The following is a 23689-nucleotide window of genomic DNA, read 5'->3' on the forward strand; positions in this document are numbered from 1 at the left end:
GCTACTGTGAGACTCCAAGTGGGCACTTGACGTGAAGTATCCCTTGCTCCTTCAATCCGTCGAAGAGGCAATTTCAGGCTACACTGAACTGATATCCCGAAGCAGAGGACATCACAACAGCCTCTTTTAACAGAAGTCAATGGATTACCGTTATTCTGAAAGGTTATTTCAGTCTAAACTAAAACGCACTCCTGTGCCACATTTCTACACCATTTCGTTACCTTCGGAGTGAATAGTTGCTGGTGTCAAAACAGGGCTTGGTTTAAGCCCTCTTTGGATGTTTGGACATTGAAATCAAAAGACGTTCAAACAAAATGGGCTAGGAAGTTAAATATCTCCACAGATTGCACTGTGTTTATAAATGTGACTTCCAGTTGCAGAGTCTGAGAAGTAGCCTTAAATATGCTGATGGTAATTTTATTCTCCTTGAATCTCCCGTATTCCTTTCCTCCACTTGCATTGATTAGATTGTGACGTTTGGAAATCCATTTACTGCTTCGCCTTTAATTCTATTTATAGTTTTGAGCAAAATATGGAATGAGAGTTCTACTTGTCTTCTTACCCAAATGTCGACTTCCATCATTTTTTCAGTTCATCCAAAAATATCAAGCATGGAAGGAGTGTGGCTTTAAAAACAAGCATTGACAAGGCCAACAGTTTTGGCTTTTGTGTAATCATGGTACAGGCATTTACCAGGCACTGCCATGAGTTTACTATCTGGCCATAAGAAGGGGAACAGCTGGAAATGATGTGAAAACCTGGCCATATGATAGCAGTGCCTGGAAAATGCCTATCCACGAGCCAAAAACTCTCGGTTTTTGCCAATGCTTGTTTTTAACAGAACTGCAATTAAGCCGTTAACTGTTTGGAAATAACGCTGGCAGGCCAGACAAAGGGCAAAGTTTGATGTCACTGCTTGAAAGAGCTAGCTCCTTAATCCTAGCGGGATATGTTCTGGATGGGAAAGCCAAGTAGTGAGTGGGAATAGCACGGCCATGTGCAGCGATTTGGTGGGTAAATAACCAAACAATGCCCACGGGCTGTGTCCCTTCTCACAATTCATCGCTCTCCTTTCTTCCCATCCCAGAGCAGTAGTTTCACCTTATAGACATAGCTCTCAGTGCCACCCAATAGCCAAATAGAAAACTGGATTCACGTCCAAATGTTTAAGGATAGAATTCTATGACTTCCTTCCACAATAAGTGAACTCAAGATCTGCTTGGAATCAAGCGTGTAGCGATTATAGTATAAAGCAGTTATTTAACCGATCATAACCAGAATTCAACATTAACACGTGAGAGTTATCTAGTGACATTCTGGGAGGGAAATGTTTGCAAGGTGAGCAATATGTCTTATGGGTGTCAATAACCTAGTGCAGCCAGATAGCACTTGCCGCAGACATCTGTGTTCAGTCTGCAGGATGCCAATCACCTGCAGCCAGATAGCACTTGCCGCAGACATCTGTGTTCAGTCTGCAGGATGCCAATCACCTAGTGCAGCCAGATAGCACTTGCCGCAGACATCTGTGTTCAGTCTGCAGGATGTCAATCACCTAGTGCAGCCAGATAGCACTTGCCGCAGACATCTGTGTTCAGTCTGCAGGATGTCAATCACCTAGTGCAGCCAGATAGCACTTGCCGCAGACATCTGTGTTCAGTCTGCAGGATGTCAATCACCTAGTGCAGCCAGATAGGCTTGCCGCAGACATCTGTGTTCAATCTGCAGGATGTCAATCACCTAGTGCAGCCAGATAGCACTTGCCGCAGACATCTGTGTTCAGTCTGCAGGATGTCACTCACCTAGTGCAGCCAGATAGCACTTGCCGCAGACATCTGTGTTCAGTCTGCAGGATGTCAATCACCTAGTGCAGCCAGATAGGCTTGCCGCAGACATCTGTGTTCAATCTGCAGGATGCCAATCACCTGCAGCCAGATAGTGCTTGCCGCAGACATCTGTGTTCAGTCTGCAGGATGTCAATCACCTAGTGCAGCCAGATAGCGCGTTTCGCAGACATCTGTGTTCAGTCTGCGGGACATATGCTTGATTCCTGTCGGGGCTGGCTGAGCCAGTCTTCCTTCCGAGGTCAAAACATGAAGTACTGTCAATGGGGTACAATATTAGTCCTGGGTGTAGGACTGCGAGGAATCCAGCAACGAGACTCCCATTCTATTCCAATGCTGAGATAGCATGGATAATCCCAGGGCTGTTCAGTGCGTGGGCCCGGCTAAGCCTTTTTATATTAAACCTGTGTATGTGACGGCACAAAGAGAACACTTCCAGCTCAGTTGAGCAAAATGGCGATAACTATTATGTGTATCTTCCCCTTGGCGATAATGTGTGAAAATATCCTTTACATAGTCAAGAAAAGAACATTACAAACAACCTACACAATTGAAAAAGGCCACATATTTCTAAAAGAAAGAGACACTAAAAGTTATTTATAATCAGGTGCTCTTTTGAAAAACATATCCAGGGCCAGATCTAAACCTCAGTCCCAATCAGCTTTACTTGCGGGACTTGTAGAGGCGGTCGCTGGAACAGTGCAGTTTGCGCTTCTCCACCTCACTTCCTGTTCTGACCGCTGGGGTCCACCTCTGTTTTCAATGATGGCTGGACGGAATAGAGCAGAGGCGGTCGCTGGAACAGTGCAGCTTGTGCTTCTCCACCTCACTTCCTGTTCCGACCGCTGGGGTCCACCTCTGTTTTCAATGATGGCTGGATGGAATAGAGCAGAGGCGGTTGCTGGAACAGTGCAGCTTGCGCTTCTCCACCTCACTTCCTGTTCTGACCGCTGGGGTCCACCTCTGTTTTCAATGATGGCTGGATGGAATAGAGCAGAGGCGGTCGCTGGAACATTGCAGCTTGTGCTTCTCCACCTCACTTCCCGCTGGAGTCCACCTCTGTTTTAAATGATGGCTGGATGGAATAGAGCAGAGGTGGTCGCTGGAACAGTGCAGCTTGTGCTTCTCCACCTCACTTCCTGTTCCGACCGCTGGGGTCCACCTCTCTTTTCAATGATGGCTGGATGGAATAGAGCAGAGGCGGTTGCTGGAACAGTGCAGCTTGTGCTTCTCCACCTCACTCCCCGCTGGGGTCCACCTCTGTTTTAAATGATGGCTGGATGGAATAGAGCAGAGGTGGTCGCTGGAAGAGTGCAGCTTGTGCTTCTTCACCTCACTTCCTGTTCTGACCGCTGGAGTCCACCTCTGTTTTCAATGATGGCTGGATGGAATAGAGCAGAGGCAGTCGCTGGAACAGTGCAGCTTGTGCTTCTCCACCTCACTTCCTGTTCCGACCGTTGGGGTCCACCTCTGTTTTCAATGATGGCTGGATGGAATAGAGCAGAGGCGGTTGCTGGAACAGTGCAGCTTGCGCTTCTCCACCTCACTTCCTGTTCCGACCGCTGGGGTCCATCTCTGTTTTCAATGATGGCTGGATGGAATAGAGCAGAGGCGGTCGCTGTAACAGTGCAGCTTGTGCTTCTCCACCTCACTTCCTGCTCTGACCGCTGGGGTCCACCTCTGTTTTAAATGATGGCTGGATGGAATAGAGCGGAGGCGGTCTCTAGAAGAGTGCAGCTCGTGCTTCTCCACCTCACTTCCTGTTCTGACCGCTGGGGTCCACCTCTGTCTTCAATGATGGCTGGATGGAATAGAGCAGAGGCGGTTGCTGGAACAGTGCAGCTTGCGCTTCTCCACCTCACTTCCTGTTCTGACCGCTGGGATCCACCTCTGTTTTCAATGATGGCTGGATGGAATAGAGCAGAGGCGGTTGCTGGAACAGTGCAGCTTGTGCTTCTCCACCTCACTTCCCACTGGGGTCCACCTCTGTTTTAAATGATGGCTGGATGGAATAGAGCAGAGGTGGTCGCTAGAAGAGTGCAGCTTGTGCTTCTTCACCTCACTTTTTGTTCTGACCGCTGGGGTCCACCTCTGTTTTCAATGATGGCTGGATGGAATAGAGCAGAGGCGGTCGCTGGAACAGTGCAGCTTGTGCTTCTCCACCTCACTTCCTGTTCCGACCGCTGGGGTCCACCTCTGTTTTCAATGATAGCTGGATGGAATAGAGCAGAGGCGGTTGCTGGAACAGTGCAGCTTGCGCTTCTCCACCTCACTTCCTGTTCCGACCGCTGGGGTCCACTATTGTTTTCAATGATGGCTGGATGGAATAGAGCAGAGGCGGTCACTGTAACAGTGCAGCTTGTGCTTCTCCACCTCACTCCCTGCTCTGACCGCTGGGGTCCACCTCTGTTTTAAATGATGGCTGGATGGAATAGAGCAGAGGCGGTCGCTAGAAGAGTGCAGCTTGTGCTTCTCCACCTCACTTCCTGTTCTGACCGCTGGGGTCCACCTCTGTTTTCAATGATGCTTGGATGGAATAGAGCAGAGGCGGCCGCTGGAACAGTGCAGCTTGTGCTTCTCCACCTCACTTCCTTTTCTGACCGCTGGGGTCCACCTCTGTTTTCAATGATGGCTGGATGGAATAGAGCAGGGGCGGTCACTGGAACAGTGCAGCTTGTGCTTCTCCACCTCACTTCCAGTTCTGACCGCTGGGGTCCACCTCTCTTTTCAATAATGGCTGGATGGAATAGAGCAGAGGCGGTCGCTGGAACAGTGCAGCTTGTGCTTCTCCACCTCACTTCCTGTTCCGACTGCTGGGGTACACCTCTGTTTTCAATGATGGCTGGATGGAATAGAGCAGAGGCGGCCGCTGGAACAGTGCAGCTTGTGCTTCTCCACCTCACTTCCTGTTCTGACCGCTGGGGTCCACCTCTGTTTTCAATGATGGCTGGATGGAATAGAGCAGAGGCGGTCGCTGGAACAGTGCAGCTTGCGCTTCTCCACCTCACTTCCTGTTCTGACCGCTGGGGTCCACCTCTGTTTTCAATGATGGCTGGATGGAATAGAGCAGAGGCGGTCGCTGTAACAGTGCAGCTTGTGCTTCTCCACCTCACTTCCTGCTATGACCGCTGGGGTCCACCTCTGTTTTAAATGATGGCTGGATGGAATAGAGCAGAGGTGGTCGCTAGAAGAGTGCAGCTTGTGCTTCTCCAACTCACTTCCTGTTCTGACCGCTGGGGTCCACCTCTGTTTTCAATGATGGCTGGATGGAACAGAGCGGTGGCGGTCGCTGGAAGAGTGCAGCTTGTGCTTATCCACCTCACTTCCTGTTCTGACAGCTGGGGTCCACCTCTGTTTTCAATGATGGCTGGATGGAATAGAGCGGAGGTGGTCGCTGGAACAGTGCAGCTTGTGCTTCTCCACCCCACTTCCTGTTCTGACCGCTGGGGTCCACCTCTGTTTTCAATGATGGCTGGATGGAATAGAGTGGAGGCGGTCGCTGGAACAGTGCAGCTTGTGCTTCTCCACCTCACTTCCTGTTCTGACCGCAGGGGTCCACCTCTCTTTTCAATGATGGCTGGATGGAATAGAGCGGAGGCGGTCGCTGGAACAGTGCAGCTTGTGCTTCTCCACCTCACGTCCTGTTCTGACTGCTGAGGTGTGTACAGTTGGAGGAGTGGTCCTCATCTCTTCTCTTCAAACCTTGTTCTCATTCCTCAGTCATCTTCTTCACTAATCATTCTTCCTTCTTATCCCTAATATCTCACTCCTCATTATTCGTTAAGAATTAAAGCAAAAAGTGAGGAATTAGGATTGAAGATTACGTGTCTGAAGAAGAATTTATGATGCCCTCAGCCAGAACACCACCTTACCTGGCGGCTAAGATAAATGCCTCAGGCGGGTCACGACATACAATGCAAGCAGAACACTAGGAAAGAGTCATTCTCCTGCTATGCACGGGTGCCGTGGAATTCCATTCCAGTAGCAATCAATCCAGACAGCTCCTTCCCTCCTTCTCCTCCGGAAGGAGCTGAAAACCTGGCTGTTACAATCACATCTTGACATCATCTAGACTCTCAGTATACACACCAGTCACAGTGTGACTATCTGCAGCTCTACACAGTAATACTGTGTACATTGTATATGTACACACATAGTACAGCGTTACTGTCTGCCTCTGAACTTGCTTGCCTGTTAATGTTATCCTAACCCTGCTTACTGTACAGCACTCTACTGTTTCTGATATGATATGATACGTTAGTTTATTTTTATAGCGCCTATACACAATGTGTTTCAAAGAGCTTCACAGCAAGGGAGGGAACAAGGGAAAATACAATGACATTCTTACAGGCCATGAACAACAAGAATGTGAAATTAACTATCGTACTCGGCCTGATGACATTTCAGATACTGCAAGATCTAAAATACAGATAGGAAGGAAATGGGAAACAGACAGGTGACTATCATACTAGAACAAAACACAGAGAGGTTGAGAGAGAGTGTGGAGTACCAAGCAGACCCTCAAATAAAGGCGTAACCCTTAAAACATAAACAATAAAGCTTGTGACTCCGAAATTGCCGATTTCTTGGAGTAACGGGAAGGACTACCTCAAGTCCTCAGATCATGTCTGATCATTCAATAATGAGGGGAGACATTATTAATAAATCTTAAATCAATTGCATATTTTAATTAGTATTATACAAAAGTGCATTTCACAAATCGAACACATAAATCAAAAGAAGGCTAATAAATATTAGAGAGAGCATCACTGCAAAAAAATGGTGCAAAACCATTCCAAAGGTAAATCCCAAAATGGGGGCCTCGATGGTTAAGTGGCTTGTGTAGTGCAATATCACATAATCATACTTCAGTTAATCACTCTTCCACTCGTCATTCGTACCAAACATTCACACATATATTCTTGCTCATTCATTCACACATGAAGCATTTAAACAATGGTTAAAAAAAAGCCCTACATGTTTCTTTCCTCATCCTATTAAGGGGGTTGATCCTTGGAAATTCATCAGGGGCACATTTATAGTTGGAGTTGTTGCACAACAGCAGTGGCTTGATACTTTTGCGTTTGTTAGGTGTAATCACAGCCCAAGTAAATTGGTTGATTTCAGAGAGATTCCAATCTTTAGTTTCATGGAATTATGGAGAGAGGACTCCAGAAGATAGCTTCCCCTTACTGGCTGTCCAAAACATTCGGCATCATCGGTCTTGTTACACCAATTTGTTCATCACAATAACAATACACGGACAGCATCTGTCTGATGGTGCGTTGTTAACTCTCAGAGAGTGGCACTGTTTATTCTGGGGCCGCACTGCATATGGTCATCTCGCATCTGTCAGACGTCGGGCGTATATTACACCTCCAATCCAGACAATACTGATTATCTTTAGCTTTTAAATTGTCCGGTCTCCAAACCCAAATGGCGAAATACAGCATCTCGGGCAGAATGCGTTGCTCACGTTTTACTTAAGAGGTGACGAGTTAACTCTTTCCCGGTAGGACCGATTGTTAAGTAAAGTGTCGATGTGTAGACAAATGTCAACATAGTCGTCCCGAACGCGAAACTTCGTCTATTTCAGGGTCTGCCTTCCGGATGCATGAACGCGTACTAGGCCTGATGACATCAGCGAGGTCTTCAATGACTTCAACTTCAACGAAGGTTCGATGTGTTAGTGAGAGACCGCATATTGGAATACCCGGGCCTTTTATACAATTTGTCCAGCCCTTGGCCAACCCTCTTGCGGGTTAACCATTCTGCGAAACAGGTCTTTGGGTTCCTTGCCTGGTCAATCCTTTAATATATGCATTTCGATTAGTTTCGCGGATATAAGTAATACATTTAAATATGGGTCAACGGTAGGACAAGGTCTCTGTTCGCGACCCCGACAAGTGGACTGCAGGCATATTAATTATTCAGTTGTATGGAGGTCACAACGGCCAGAATCTTACTCAGAATGTCATTTGGCCTCCATTTTGATATTCAGGGTGACTTCTACATAGCAAGAGAACCTAAAATGGCGGCTCAGTCCAAGATGGCGGCTTAAACTGAAACCATATATGAATGTGAATACTATATCTTTTAGCCAATACAGTACTTCATTTGATGAACAATTAAATAAAGTCTGGTGAGTGGGAAGGATGTCTTACAAAGAACATGACATGCAGTTTGGTGAAGTGTGAGATCTCTTCTCCGGTCTATACTGCAGACGAGTGGTGTGTCAGTAAATGAATGAATTACATTGGGGTTCATGTTTGATATGCTTCAGCCTGGTATGTATGTGTGAATGCATGCATACACATTTGACGCATGCATTTTCATACCACGCCATATTTTCATTCATTTGTATGGTGGAGACTATGGAGTGGGGGCATGGATCGTAAATACTCCACCACTTACGCTAGCTTGACATTCTCATGCTGCCGTGAATGCCATGGATTGCTATGGAATCCGCCTTCTTTTTAAAGCAGCAAAGAGCAGATGCATTTCATAGGAATGAATATTCCCCCTGCTAATAGTGCAGGGAGCTCTTGATTCTATTAAAGACAAGGAGGCAAGCATTATGCTTCATCTTCTCTTTATTCTACTCTCCAGCAGTTTCAACAAATAACTTCATTTTTTTTCTCTTTGAAATAAACTTTTTTTTTTTTTACAATCTCCATATCCCATCAGTCTCAGGCCCTAGTCCCATTGTCCTGGCCATGTGACATAGTATTTCCTCTTCCTGTGTTCCTCATCTTCTTGACTGCTTCAAACTGCAATCTAATCGAAAACCGAACGGCCAACCAGATCAACATAGTCTCTGAACTTTGAGCTCTCTGTCGAGTTGATCTCTCGCATTCCAACTTGCGGTTGCACCTTGCCCCAATGCTTTTGATGCCATTGCGCCCCTAAGTGAATGCGCTCCAAATTTTGACATATCTATGCCTGCTAGGCTCATGATCTCTCTGACCCATCTTGCTATGGTAGCTGTTGCTACGCCTTTACGTGGCTTCCTGTGCGCTATCAGCAATTGAGTTGTCCCCATCGGTCTCAGCTCATCTGTTCTATTCTCGTATTTTTTTATGCATGCAGCCACACAACACTTTGGATGCTCTTGCATGTAAGGGTAAGTTATCGTGGAGGAGTCTGTCTTTGTTCTTCTGGCCAGATTGAACGTCACTCTATCTGGTCCATTTACTTTTCTATTCACTTCTAGTGCTTTCATGTCTGCTACTCTCTTACATGATACCATACATAACAGCATTGCAAATTTTCCAGATAGTCTTTCTAATGACAGGTATCTATTACTGGGCCACTCTGCTAGTCATTTTAGCACTACCGCCTCGTCCCATAAGGGCTTGTACCTCGGCTGTGGCGGCTTCCTAAACCTTATTCCTTTTAGAAGTCGGATTACTGCCTCATTCTCTCCTACTGGCACTCTCTCTACGGGCGTGTGACCTGCCGATATTGTGTATCTATACACTCCTATTGTTCTATAAGCTTTCACATCTTGTAAAAGTTCCGCTAAAAAATTCAGTATCTCAACTAAGAGGACAGAAACGGGATGAAGACTTCTCCTTTTGCACCATCTCGACCATCTGTTCCATACTGCGTCGTAGCTCTTTCTAGTTGAAGGGGCCCATGACTCAGCCTGTGCCGAAATTCCGAGGAGGTTCCAGCGTCTCCTGCTATCTTGCACGCCATCAGTGGCAGAGTCCCCTTCACTCTCAGAGGGTGAAACGACCCAACTGGGTCCCTGAGAAGGTTCTCTCTTCGGGGTGGAACTCTCGAATAATCTGTCACTAGCTCCATGAGCACTGGGAACCATACTTGTGATTTCCATATCAGAGCTACTACAATCAGATTCGCTCCTTCTCTGAATACTTTTGACAGTACCCTGCTCATCATCATGAAAGGTGGGAATGCGTAGAGTATCTCTCCTCTCCAATTTTGCAGAAAGGCATTTACTCCCACTCCTGCTGGGTCCAGTCTCCAGCTGAAAAATCTTTCCTTCTGCGTGTTCAGTCTGGACGCAAACAGGTCTGTGTGAACTGGACCCCAGCGCTCTTCTGTCAAAAAATCTCTCTGTCCAGCAGCCAGTCGCTGGAGTCTTCTAGATGCCTGGAGTTACAGTCCGCTACTACATTCAGTGAGCCTGGTAGGTATTCCGCTACTACTGAGGTCCCCGACTCTAGGCAGGAGTGCCAGAAATCATTGGATATCTCCGCTAATAATTTGGACTTCGTCCCTCCTAAGTGATTGATATACCCGACACTGGAATGTTGTTCATTTTCAACAGAATACATGAATTCACTTTGCCTTTTCGTAAAAGCCCTGATCGTAAATGATCCGGCTAACAGTTCCAGACAGCTGATGTGCAGTCTGAGATCCCCTGCACTCCACTTGCCTCCTGTTTGGAGCTCTCCGCACCGGGCTCCACAGCCCGCTCTGCTGGCATCTGATTCTATTATTATGTCGGGCCGGTCACCAAAGATTGCTCTCCCGTTCCATGCTTCCATGTTCTGTAACCACCACTCCAGCTCTGTCCTGGACTCCTGATCTAGGGGCACCAGTTGGCGGTAGCGTAAGCCTTGCTGAAGGTGTCTTATCTTCAGCCATTGGAGCGCTCTGTAATGCTGTGGCCCTGGGAATATCGCTTGTATCGACGCTGCCGGCAAGCCTACTACTTGCGCTATTGTTCGCAGCGAGATAACTGTTCTGCTGAGGCAAATTCTTATTTCTCTTTTTATGTCTCTTATCTTTCTACTCGGGAGCTCTAAAGTTGCTGTCCTGGTGTCTATGACGAACCCTAGGAACTCTATCCTCTTTGCTGGTCTCCTCTCCGACTTGTCTTGATTCACTAGAAACCCGAGGGAAGTCAAGAGGTTCACCACCCAGTTGATCTGATAGAGGAGTGTATCTCTGCTGTTTGCCATCAGCAGGATATCGGCTAGGTAGATAATGATTCAGATCCCTTTCTCCCTGATCACTCCGGCTATTGGCTTCATGAGTTTCGTAAACACCCATGGCGCCGATGCCAGTCCAAAAAGCATTGTTGCAAATTGCCATAATTACCCATTCCAGTCGAAAGCTAGAAAGGGACAATAATCTTCCTGCACTGGTAACTTAAAATAGGCATCTTTCAGATCTATCCTCGCCAGCCAGTCGTCCTGTCTAAGCGTGTCCCTGAGCTGGTGGGTACCCTCCATTTTGAAATGATCGTAGGCCACCCAGCTGTTCATGTCCTTCAAATTAATCACTGGTCTCACCTTGTCTTTCCTGTGAACCAGGAACACATTGCTTACAAATCTCGGCTGTGCATTGCACGGTTCGATTGCTCACTTTTCCGCTAGGCTCCACAGCTCTGCGTGCAATACGTCCTTCTCTGCCAGTGCTGAGACTAGTGGGCAGGGGGCTTCGTACTGGGTAGGGGTCTCTGTAAACTCTATGCGCAAGCCTTTGGCTATCTGCAAAACCCAAGCCTCGCTGGAAAGCGCGCATCAGCTCTCCCAGAATTCCGCTGTCCTCCCTCCTATTGGTGGATATGCAAAAACTCTCACCTGCGGGGAAGTTTTGTCCTCTTTCCTGACCTCTGCATCATCTTCCTCTAGGGAAACAGCCTCTTGGCGGGGAGAAGGTGTCTGGCTGCCTGCTTTCCCAGTATTGGGCTCTATTGGCTTGAGGCCTTCTGGATGTCTGGTAGTGACCGGTCGCTCGGCCCCTGTACCGACCGGTCCTGCCGAAAACTCTTCCAGGGAAGATTTTATTTCTGAAGGCCTGAGCCTTCTCTAGGGAGGTGTAGGTTCCCACGAACCTCCCCATTTCCTTGCCAAAGGTCTCTCCGAAAAACAGTCCTTTAGCCGCTTCGCCTGCTTTGTATGATGATAGGTCCCCTAGTTTGGGGTCTATCTTGAGCAAAAGCCCTCTTCTGCGCTCGGATGATATAGCCCAGTTGGCGTTTCCTAGGAGGCATACAGCTCTCTGCGCCCAGTTCGCCAGTACTCCTGGGTCTACCTCCTTGCCTGTGTCTTTGGCTCGCTCGGCGAAATCCATGATTTTTGCAAGTGGCCCAGCTAAATCTAGGACTTTTTCCTGACAACTTCGACATGAGCGATCGATCCCCTTTGTTGGGGTCTTTGTTGGACTTGGACACGATGCCAACATCTTCGGATCTAGCTCCATAGCTTCTGCCACTTTGCCTGACAGTTCCGGCTTTGGGCACTCCACCCTCATTCTCTGCCTCACTTCTTTCTCCAGCGCCTTCCGTAGTCTTTGGGTCATGTATTTTGCGACCCTCAGGATGGTACCCATTCCGAAGATTTCAGATTCCGGATATCCTCTGGATGAAACACGTTCAAATTTTAAATTGTTGAGCTGTCTCAGCTTTTTCTTTGGCGGAGGCAGACTTCCCTCAGCCCCTTCGTTATCGGCTTCCTCCTGTGCGTAGGTCAGAGATTCTACTGGTTCCTCTTCTGGGAAACCTTCTTCTATATCGCCCATATTATCCTCCCCTGGGTAGGGAGTCTCGAGGCTCGGCACTTCCGACTTCTTCATGAAAGCTTCCTGCAATCTACTGAATGCATTGGTAGGCTCTGGGGCTGTTGAACCTGCCCCTTCAGCCTGGCCCGGGGGGTCAGAAGAGTTCTTGCTCTTCCGGGCCTTCATACACCCCTGAGGGTCCATTGGCGTGACCCTTGTGGACATGCTTTCCTTTGGTATGGTGCTTTTATCATTCTGGCTCAAAAACAACTCGATTGTCTCTAATCTGTCTTGAAGGGGTCTGACCCCTTGAGCTACTGCCTCTATGAGTGAGTCCCCCAGCACTTCTTTACAACTATAGGCCAGGTCTTCTGAGTAGACTGCCTCCTGTTCCTCTTCACTCCACTCAAAATTTGCCATAATTCAGTGCTGCTAGGTGCCTTAATAATACGTTTCCAGGTGTAGTGGCATGTCCACTGACTCACTTGCTGCTTGTCTGAGGCTGCACCCTGCCTGCACAGTAGATCTGGATGTGCACGTGTGTCAAGACAGATCTCTCTTAATATATCTCTTTGCTGCTCAACGTGTGTTTATGCTGTTTATATTCTGCTCCATGAGCGTAATGGAGCTTGTGTTTGCACTCCGAAGCGTTCCGTGGTGAATACAAATTCCTCTGACGGAAATTGTGAGCAGCGTTCGCACTCTGGCCCCTCCTACCTAAGGGTGGGGGCTCTGAGCTCCTCGCTAAGCTTCTCGCTGTAGGCCACGCCCCCGCGAGGGTGGGGGTAGCTCTCCCTGCCTTCGGAGGGGAAAATCTTCCTGCTCGTGGCGGGTTACTCCTCCCCCACGAGGGTGGGGGCTACTTGCTCCTCACCGCATTGCTCGCGCTGTGTGTGAGCCGTGTAAGAGGCAGCCGGTGAGCCGCTGAGGTGCCGGGTAGTGCGGCAGGGGGCCGCCGGTTCCTCTTACAATATAAAACATCAGTATTCTTTCTGAATACATGCAATCATGCAAAAAACCTAGTCAATATAACTATGTTTTAACTATTTACGCTTGGAATATCACGCAGCTAAGATAAAGTAGCACTTATCTCTGGAGAGCAGAAAAAGAAGAGGAGGAACAGAGGAAGAGGAAAGACTAGGTCACATGGCCAGGACACTGGGACTACAAGTGCCTGAGACTGATGGGACATGGAGTTTTTTAAAGAAAAAAAAATGTTTATTTCAAAGAGAAAAAAAATGAAATTTCTGTTATTTTTTTAAACTGCTGGAGAGTAGAATAAAGAGAAGATGAAGCATAATGCTCACTTCCATCTTTACATAGAATCAATTGAACACTGTCTCTCATTTATAAATGGCAGGCTGTGTTTACTCAATGTGCAGGGTAGAGTGCAAAAGGGAAGTAACTGTGATTATGCCTCTGCTTTCCACCTCAATTTTGCACTCTGATGTGCAACTAATGAACACTTCACAGAGGGGAACTGTTTGCACCAAAGTGCAAATATAATAGGTCCCCTTTAGGTAATTTATTGGGAACTCAAAAATGACCCCCATTGTGTTTAAAAAAATAGAAAGGTAGAAGCCCATGACAGGAGTGTTATCTTATGTTGTGATTTTCTAAAAGGCTGTGCACTGCGCTAAATCACCAGAGTTGCAGTGGCAGAGTGCTTGGCTAGTTAGGAGGTTGGTGCATTGTGCCCACCCAGGGTATCCAGACATTAGTCTGCTGAGGAAAAGTGTTAGAGAGAAGATAAAAGGATGGGAAAGCAGAGCGACCTGGGAGACCAAGCTCCAGCTCGCTGTGGCTGAACTGAAGACCGCAATGGAACTCCAAGTTGGGGCAGTGCAGGAGGACGTGAACCTCCTAAGGCAGGACGTGCGTACCCTGGCAGAGCGCACGGAGACTTTGGAGAAAGAATTGGGCCCTACCGCGGCGGACTGCGCTGTGCATAAGCGTGAACTCCATGCCCTGGTGCAACGCGTGGGCAACTTGGAGAGTAGGGCGGAGGAGGCAGAAGGGCGCGCCCGGAGGAACAACATTCGTATCGTAGGCCTGCCGGAGGGAACTGAGGGCCACAATCCAACGGAATTTATCGAAAACATGCTACTGCAGGAGATCACGGGAGGCACCCTGTCGCAGGGTTTTGCGGTTGAGAGAGCACACAGGGCCTTAACTAGGAAGCCACCACCGGGAAACCCGCCCAGGCCAGTGATAGCTAAGATCCTTAATTACCGGGACCGAGAAAGGATCCTTGAACACTTCCGCAAGGGAGGCACAATACAACGAGTAGCGGCGAATATAACGGCCTATCCCGACTACACCCTGCAGGTACAGCGCAGTCGTATGAACTTCGGAACGGTGAAGAGGAGATTGCGGGAAGCGGGGCTTAAATACATGTTGCTCTATCCGGCCAAACTGAAGGTTTTCTTTCAGAGCAAGCTACTGTTCTTTGTCACCCCGGAGGATGCTATGGAGTGGTTGGATGCACACAACTGCCCTCAGGAGTCAGATGTTCAGACGGCCGGTGGAAAATAAAGGACGAGATAAGTAACGCTGTAGGCCCGGTCGGGTCATGAGCATTGGGACTAGATTATAGTCACTGAACTCGCTTGAGAACATGCGCGCGTCAGGGGTTATGAAACGTGGTCCTTGCGCGGACATGGTTGCGAAGTTGAGGAGCCGCCTGAAGCCACCCTTCACACCCCCTTTTTGTGTTTAGTTTAGTCACTGTTAGTGGGGTGACACCCTGTCGGGTCCTCTATTTGGGTTTCCAAGGAGGACCGAACACAGGGATGCCTGAGATCCAGGGATGGAGCTGGGCAGTTGTTGGGGGTAGGGGTTTGGGGGGGAGTTTTAGTTTTTGTATGAGCCTGGGGGTGAAACCGGGAGTGGGTGTTCGCAAAGTGGGGAGGGATTGCCTCGGATGGGGGGAGGAAACTACTGATAGGCCATGGGAGACCTCAGGATATTAACGTGGAACGTTAGGGGGCTTAACAGTTATCTTAAGCGAAATAAAGTCATGTTGTATCTTAAGTGGCAGAAGATAGACGTAGCCCTGCTACAGGAGACACATCTAAAGCGAGAGAAACTGGAGCTGGTAGGGAGGAAGTGGAAGGGAACAGTGGTAGGATCAACGTACTCCGCCTATGCCAGAGGAGTGCTGGTGTGGGTGGCGCCACACGTCCCATTCAAGCTAATTGAGGAGGTTGTGGAGGAGGATGGGAGGTTGGTTATGGTGAGGGGGCTGGTAGAGAACAAAGTAGTGTGCATTGTAAACACATACGCGCCTAACCAGGAAACGGCGACATATTTTAGGAGGCTGTGCACCAAGCTCAGTGTTGGGATGGGGGGCACGGTGATATGGGGTGGTGACTTTAATTGCGTGTTGAACCCCAGGGAGGATAGGTCGGATGACAAGATGGCTAAGCCCAGTCCGGCGGCTAGGGTATTGCAGACGCTGCTGGCGGATTTTGGCCTAGTTGATGTGTGGAAAGCGAAACACCCGAGCGCGAGACAATACTCGCACTATTCGGCTCCGCATCTACTGCACACGAGGCTTGATTACTTTTTCACTACGCCAGACATAGTCGCGGAGTGCGACCATATAGACTACAGGGCGAGGGTCCTCTCTGACCACTCGCCCCTGGTCATGCGATGGCAACTGTATTCCCCACGAGCGCGTATACCAACATGGCGCCTAAGGGCGGAGGCGCTCAAAGACCCCGCCTTCAGAGAGGATATTAGGGAAGAGATAACTGCTTATTTTGAGGTGAATAAAGGGAGCGTTAAGTCAGCTGGCACCTTATGGGAGGCCTTTAAGGTCGTAATGCGGGGGATCGCCATTGCGAAGTCTAAGGGATTGATGGGGGGAGTCCTGGCGGATTTGCATAGAGCTGAGACTGCGCTGGAGGAGGAGTTGAAAGGTGGTGGGACAGATGCGGAGGCGGTCTCCAAACTGCAACAAGAGTGTGCGGAACATTGGGACAGGCTCTGTAATTTGAACTATAGAAAGTATATTGAGAGACTGCATGCGGGGGGAGATAAAACGGGCCGACTCTTAGCTTGGCTGTACAAGAGTGAGACCCCACGATCCCCGATCAGAATGGTAACCAATGAAAAGGGGGAGGAGGTAGACACCCAAGAAGGCGTGAACAGGGCATTCGTGGAATACTATAAGGTCTTATACGAAGATTGTGAGGGGGGCAGCCAGGAGGAGATAGACGAAGTGCTGGAAGATGTAGGCTTGCCCAAGGTCAGCGATGAGGAGCGAGAGGAGCTGGATGCTCCGATCACCCTGGAAGAGCTGAAGGAGATTGTGAGACAGTTGCCCACTAGTAAGGCCCCAGGGGCAGATGGGTTCCCCAGTGAATTTTATAAAGTTTATGCAGAGGAAGTGCTCCCGCCCATGTTGGAAATGCTCAACGAAGCATACGAGATGGGACGGTTGCCGGAGTCACTTAGGGAGGCGATTATAATACCGCTCCCCAAGCCAAATAAACCGGGACATGATTGTGGCTCCTACAGGCCCCTGTCGATGCTGAACCAAGATAGTAAGATCCTGACAGCTGTCCTGGCTACTAGAATGCGTAGAGTGATCGGCAAGTTGATCCACCCTGACCAGACTGGCTATGTCCCTAATAGGAACATCACTCACAACCACAGGCGCCTCCACAGGGTGGTCGAGTGGGGTGGTGGTGAGGATGGCGAAATGGCGATAGTAGCATTGGACGCGATTAAGGCGTTCGACTCTGTTCGGTGGCCTTGGCTGCTAGCGGCTCTGAAAGGGTACGGGATGGGACCAGGTTATGTTAGGTGGGCCGAGATGTTATACAGTGCACCACTAGCCAGGGTCCGTACGGGCGCAGTGGTGTCAGAGAGATGGCAGTTGGGCAGAGGCACTAGGCAGGGGTGTCCTTGGTCCCCAATGTTGTACATCCTGGCCCTAGAACCCTTAGCGATTTACCTCCGGCAGCAATATGACCCGGTCGGCATCGATGTGAGAGGAGAGTGTCACCTTATATCCCTGTATGCAGATGATATGCTGTTATACCTAAGATACCCAGAAGAAAATTTGCAGTATGTCTTAGAGGTGATGGGGAGGTATGCCTGGTTGTCCGGTATAGCGGTAAACCCTCAGAAATCCACTCTATTTCCGCTGGGGGGCTATGTGGGGACTCCAGTGGAGAGGTTGCCAGTGTTGCAGATCCCGTGGGCGACGAGATCCTTTAGATACTTGGGGATTGATGTGTATCATACGACCGTGGAAGAGCACAAGCATAACACTGAACTTGCTGTGGGGAAGATCGAGAAATGTATGAGGTAATGAGGTATTACCACTAGCGATGATGGGCCGAGGAGCCATGCTTAAAATGGTAGTGCTGCCCAGGCTTCTGCATTATTTTAACAACATCCCCTACATGATTCCTAAGAAGTTTTTTGTGAGGCTACATAGTGTTTGCAGAGAATTCCTGTGGCACGGCATGCGCAACAGAGTCGCACTGTGGAAGCTGCAGAACTTCTATGAGAAGGGCGGAATCAAGCTGCCGAACTTTGAGGCATATTATGTGGCAGCGCAGCTACAATATGTGTCCAGGTGGCTCTCTGATGAAGAGACCCCTGAACACAGGCTGTTTGGGAGGGATTGCTCCCCTTTTTACTTGCGAGAGGTGATCTGGGTGGCTAATGCATGCATGAGGGAGCGGCCTAGTATGCTAGCTTTGGGACGGAACATGTGGAAACGGGCCTGCCGGATGATGGGCAACCCTTTGCCGTGTGTGTTGCAGTTCCCATTGGTCGCACTGGCGAAGGGAGATGGGCAGCTCAGGGCAACCATTCGGATATACTGGGAGTCAGTGGGGTTGGTCACCATGGGAGATATTTGGCAGGATGGGACCATCTTGGAGTTCGAAGAATTAGAGGCAGGGTCGGGACTGCACAGGGGTCAATATATGACATATCACAGGATAGTGCAGGAGATCCGGAATAGGTGGCCCGAAACTACCCTGGCCGATGAACCGGATGCCCCGGTGGAGATACTATATGACACATTGGAGGGCGGGCATGAGGTCTCTAGGTTGTACGAGATGTTGATGACGAAGGCTGGGAGCGATTTAGAGCACTTGAGACTGGAATGGGAAACGGAGATGGGGGCCCCGATGGCAGATGGGTTGTGGGAGCGAGCCCTCGGGTATCATAAAAAAGTATCGAGAAACGCCAGGTTTAAGCAAATACAGCTTTATATAACGCACAGGGCATACCTGACCCCTTTGAGAATATCCAAATTTCGGGATGTTGGACGCCAGGCGTGCCCCAAGTGCGACGAGGAGAATGCAGACATGATACACATGTTTTGGGCGTGCCCAGTAATTGCAAGCTATTGGGGTGAAGTGGCGCAGAAGCTGGCAGGAAAGGGTGTTACGCTCAAAGTGGATTCAGCCTGGGCCTGCTTACTGGGGGGATATCCCAGAGCGCGTAAACTTAGACATGTCGATAAATTGAAAGATCTGGCTTATGTGCTTGCTAAACGTAGGATTGCCATGGGTTGGAAGGAGTGTCATAAGCCACGAACGGAGGTCTGGTGGAGGGATCTCCAAAAATGGGCGGAGGCCGAGACGGCTGTGTGGCGAGATGCCAGTATCGCAGGGGAGGAGGAGGAAATGTGCTCTCTTGCGGCATGGAAACTGTTGATAGCTGAACTGTTTGGAACGGGGTCGGCTTCAATTGACTCTGGGAGTGATGACGCCCCCTCGCCCACAGCGGATACCAATGGCGAACACCATACAGGCTCATAGGGGGAGGGATGGGGATTGCAGTGTTGTTTGTTGTTAAACGTGTTTATTTATGTTCAAGTTGTAATGTCGTGTGGTTTATATATATAAAATAAAAAATATATTTAAAAAAAAAAAAAAAAGGATGGGAAAGCAGGTGTAGGGATGGGTTGATGTAGAAGGGGAAATATAATTCGTTGTGACAGCTTTAAGCTGGACAGTAGATCAGGAATGCAGAAAGCAATGTATATTCTAAACGTATTTGAAATCAAACTGTGTGAAGCAGTTTAGAGGATCAGTAGGTATAAAACATGTAGGGGCTCATTTTTGAGTTCTCTGTAGCCTAAATGGTAGCACTCAAGACAGGCATAACGCTGTTACGCCTGTATTAATGCCTCCATTCATGCTCTGGGGATTTGCATTGTTTTTGAAGGTAGAGGCAGAGGGCGGAACAGGAGTTACGTTTCTGCATCTCATTTGCCCTCAGCCTTCGAAAACAACTTGGTTTTACGCCAGCATGAGATTTTATAGCTGATGAACCCACAACATTTTGGTGTCCCTTGAGCAGGTGCCAGGTACTGGGGCTTTGGTGGAGGGAGCAGCAGCAGGCGGACAGACGCTGCCCTCCAGAGGTCCCATCCACACCAGGGTGCCAGCAGGAGCTTGGGACAGGGCAGGAAGGTCCCAGGAGGGCTTGCATGCCAGGCGGAGCAAGCTGGATGGTCCCTCAGCAGCTTGCAGGCCGGGTGGTCTGCACTGGGAGGAGGCTGCAAGGTTTGGTGGCACAGTTTCTGAGGCCTGTTTGCCAGGTGGGGGCAGGCACCATCAAGCTAGCAGTTGGAGACAGTGATAATGGGTTCCGGGCAGCATAGGTACAGTGGTACAGTGGTACAGTGGTCTGAAGACGGGTCCTGTAAGAGCAGGGAAGAGCAGGAGCCAGACCGAGTTGTTGGCTCTGTTGGACATTGTTAACTGCAGGCAAGGAGTGGTTAACACCAGCGGGGAGCAGTGGAAACTGGGCATTCTAAATGTACCAGTTACATCTAGGAGCTTCAAGGTGCGGATGTGCCAGTGTTTCTTCTGTCAGGAGCTTACTTATGTTACTTACCTGATGTTCACCTTCGGACAAATAAACTTACCTTAATGAGCCTGGGCCGAAGTGTCTTCTTGGCCAACAAACCCACAACATTTTTGGAAATGCAGCACTGAACAGTCATCTGGCTCAAAGTCCGAGCAATATTCAGGCCTACAATGTTGCATCCTTCAGAGTAACCAGGATACAATCACTGCTACTTCCTTTTCTTATCTGAATATGGCCCACCTTAGATTTTATTGATTAGTTTGTTCTTGGGCTCTAAGGCTCTGTGCTCTAAAACACCAACCAACACCTCAGAAAAATGTTTCATGTAAGGGGATATAAAGTATCAACCCCTCAGTGAGCAATGAGGAGGTATTGGTCCTCCAGTACCTAGAGGACCGACCCCATCAAGTGACGGAGAGCGACAGAAGCAGTGCAGGACTGCACCGGTGATGTTCAAGCCAGAACTTGGAGATGAAAGAGGAAGTTCATAGGTCAACATCAGGAGCACTGGAACTGTCCAATGCCATCCCAATACATGTGGTGAGGCTCAGGAGCATTGTTTCTTAACAATATGCCTCACTGCATACCCCTGTCCGGGGCACTGCAAGGCTCGGTAGTTACCAACAGAATGCATACGTCATTAGTTCAACCCATTACCTCTAAGCAAACCTGTTTATCAGGCACTCTGTGACTCCTCGCTTTGTCAGGGACCCCTCCTCATGGTGATGTGCCAAGCATTGGGAGGATCTAATTCCATCGTCATGAAGTCGTGCCATTGGCATTCCTGGTGCCGAAATGCCCAATGACAGAGGGGAGTCACTATCTTGCAAAGACAGTGAGTGGCTGTGAGGAATTGCCACCTGGCAAGGGTTTAGAAGGCCTAGCTTTTTTGATTTTATACATTAAGAAGGGTATTCTGATAATCAGATTCTCCTTTCAAAATCCATGCCAAAAACATAGTGTTCACCTGTGCCCTGCTGTATCAGTAGACTAATCTGCAGCACCTGCTCTCCAGTGGCAAAGAACAGGTTCAGAGCTCACAGGGGCCCACAGACAGCTGCAATAACAGCCAAGTCTCTGCAGTGCAGGGGCTGGATTTAAGATGCACACCCCTGTTCCAAAAACTACATAACTATGAGAATGCTGTTCTGGTGGCACACTAAACTGTAAATATAAGCCATATTTCAGTTTAGGGTATGGTGGCCAGCATCTCTCATAGTTATCCAGTTATCCATAGTTATCAAACGAGCCACAATTGGAGGCAACAGCTTCCCGGAGAAAGCGGTCAAACTATGGAATTGTTGCCTCCTAATCTGAGAATAGACCAATCTTACCCCAAATTTAGATCCAACATCATCATATGGCTGAAATCAAATAACCAGCATTAATAACCCCTGCTTAGGACACAGTTAGAACTGATCAGACATCATCTGGTATCCACCATGTGATACCTTAACTTCTATGCCAGCATCCCTGTAATTGTCTACTTTCACTTAATTTCTCTTTGTACATAATGCCCTCTAGAAATTGCCTGCATGTTCCCCTCCTGTATTCTATGCCTGTAAATATGTACCCTTTTATATGTACACTCTTGTAACTATTGTAATTATTATCTGTATGTAAACTGTATACTTTGTTGTGTAACTAAGCTTCACATATATTTGTAACTGCTGCGCCCTGTTACCCGAGGGTATGATGCGCATTATAACTAATAAAGAAACAAACAAAACAAGACACATACATTTAATACCACACATGTGTCAGCCCTGTGAGCCCAGATCAGCTGTTGAAGGATTATGTGTATTTTCTCCAGATATACTGTCCTCGCTGCCTCTTGCAAGACTGTAACCTTGGGGTTGCCACTCTTTTTTCATTTGTGAGGGCAGGTAACACCTTCCCTCAAGAGAGAGCCACTCCACAGGGAGCTGCCCTGAGAACAGGAATCAAAGGTCACATCCATTCACAAAAGTAGTAGCCGCACACCAGGGTGCTTCATACCAAAAGGCCTTTGAGTCTATTAAGAAGAGAAGTGGGAGGGTTGGTATAGACAGGGGGGCTGTTTACAGTTGGAGGAATGTTCCCACCATCTTGTTTCTCTCTGCCTCTATCTTTTCTTCCCGCCCCCTGCACTTCTGTAGCACAAAGCACTTTGGGTGTGATGTCAGCAGGCAGAATCCACTTGTTCCAAGGACACTGATTGGACCCTTAAAGTAGGCTTGCTTTTGTCTAATGACCTGTAGACATTTCCTTTAAAAGAAGTGGTATCACACCACTTCTTTGAATCATCACTGGACTTCAAACCTTCAGGAAGATTCTATTTGACCATGTTAGGAGAGCAACCCTTTCCAACATACTTCAGTTATGATGCAAAGGCAGGTATTCCAAGCTAGAGATAAGCTCTGTCCCCTAACCATCCACGGGCACCACTGGGGGTGAACTACTGTTGGAACAAGACCTGCATCTCTGCCAGCTACACGACTTCCCATGACCTGTGTGGGCCAAGGAAAATGACTCATCTTGTTCCTGAGACCCTGGAGCAATTTTACCATAAAACGTCTGCCATCCATGATTCACGGCAAGCACGTTCAACACAGATCGAACCACAAGTACCCTCCAGAGCTGACTCTAGCACTCGCTGTTCTTCAAACCCCTGTGCCACATGTTCAAACTCATTCACCACTGCACCATATCATTTTAAAGCATGTTGTTGCATTGGCTCCAGCAAAGAAGTACCACTGCATTTGTGCTGCTCAAATAGCTGCTTAGACCTCCAGCTTACTCATTACTGAATGCGTCACTAATCAAACCGACTCTGATGTTCTTCTCAAACTGCGTCCTTCGAGCCCCTGCATCGAACAGCTTCACCTGCACCTCCCATCATCAGCCCATCTGCCGTCGAACCTCAGCCATCGAAACGAACCTGGTGACCTCCATGATCCACATCACTTGAGTAACGTTTCGAACCACAGCCTTTTTTTGTTCGACACCACTTCGACATCTGCTTGCCATTAGACTACTGCATTTTGATATCTTACATATTCTGTGTTCTTTCTAAAGAGGTGGGTTTTTACCATTGTTTTCTTTTTACTTATTATTGCATATAATGTGTTTAGTTACAGTATATATATTTTTATGGAAACTTGATTGGACATTCTTTTATTTGTGCACTGTTATGCTTTGCTCTTTGGGTTGCTACTGATCCACAGTCATACCCCTCTTGGGAATATAGCCTTCCCTTGTACCATGTTACCACAAGGCAAAGAAGGTATATCACTTATCGGTGACTGATTTACCTTTATGTATTGTGTTGGCTCTTGTTTTGTAGAAGTGTGAGAGCTGAGTTGGCGCTTCAGCCTCTACTCATCCTACTACTCCTGCCGGGCAGAACTTGTCAAACTGGTGGGCAGCATTTGGAATTTTGAACAGACTATGTGTACAGCTTAGTCAGTCAAAATAGGACAGTGCATTTAATGTTAGATTCACAGCCAAGGAATGTTTTAATTGCACAGTGGAATTTGACATGA

Source organism: Ambystoma mexicanum, chromosome 9 (assembly GCF_040938575.1).
Source record: "Ambystoma mexicanum isolate Mex_15411 chromosome 9, UKY_AmexF1_1, whole genome shotgun sequence".
Classification (NCBI taxonomy): Eukaryota; Metazoa; Chordata; class Amphibia; order Caudata; family Ambystomatidae; genus Ambystoma; species Ambystoma mexicanum.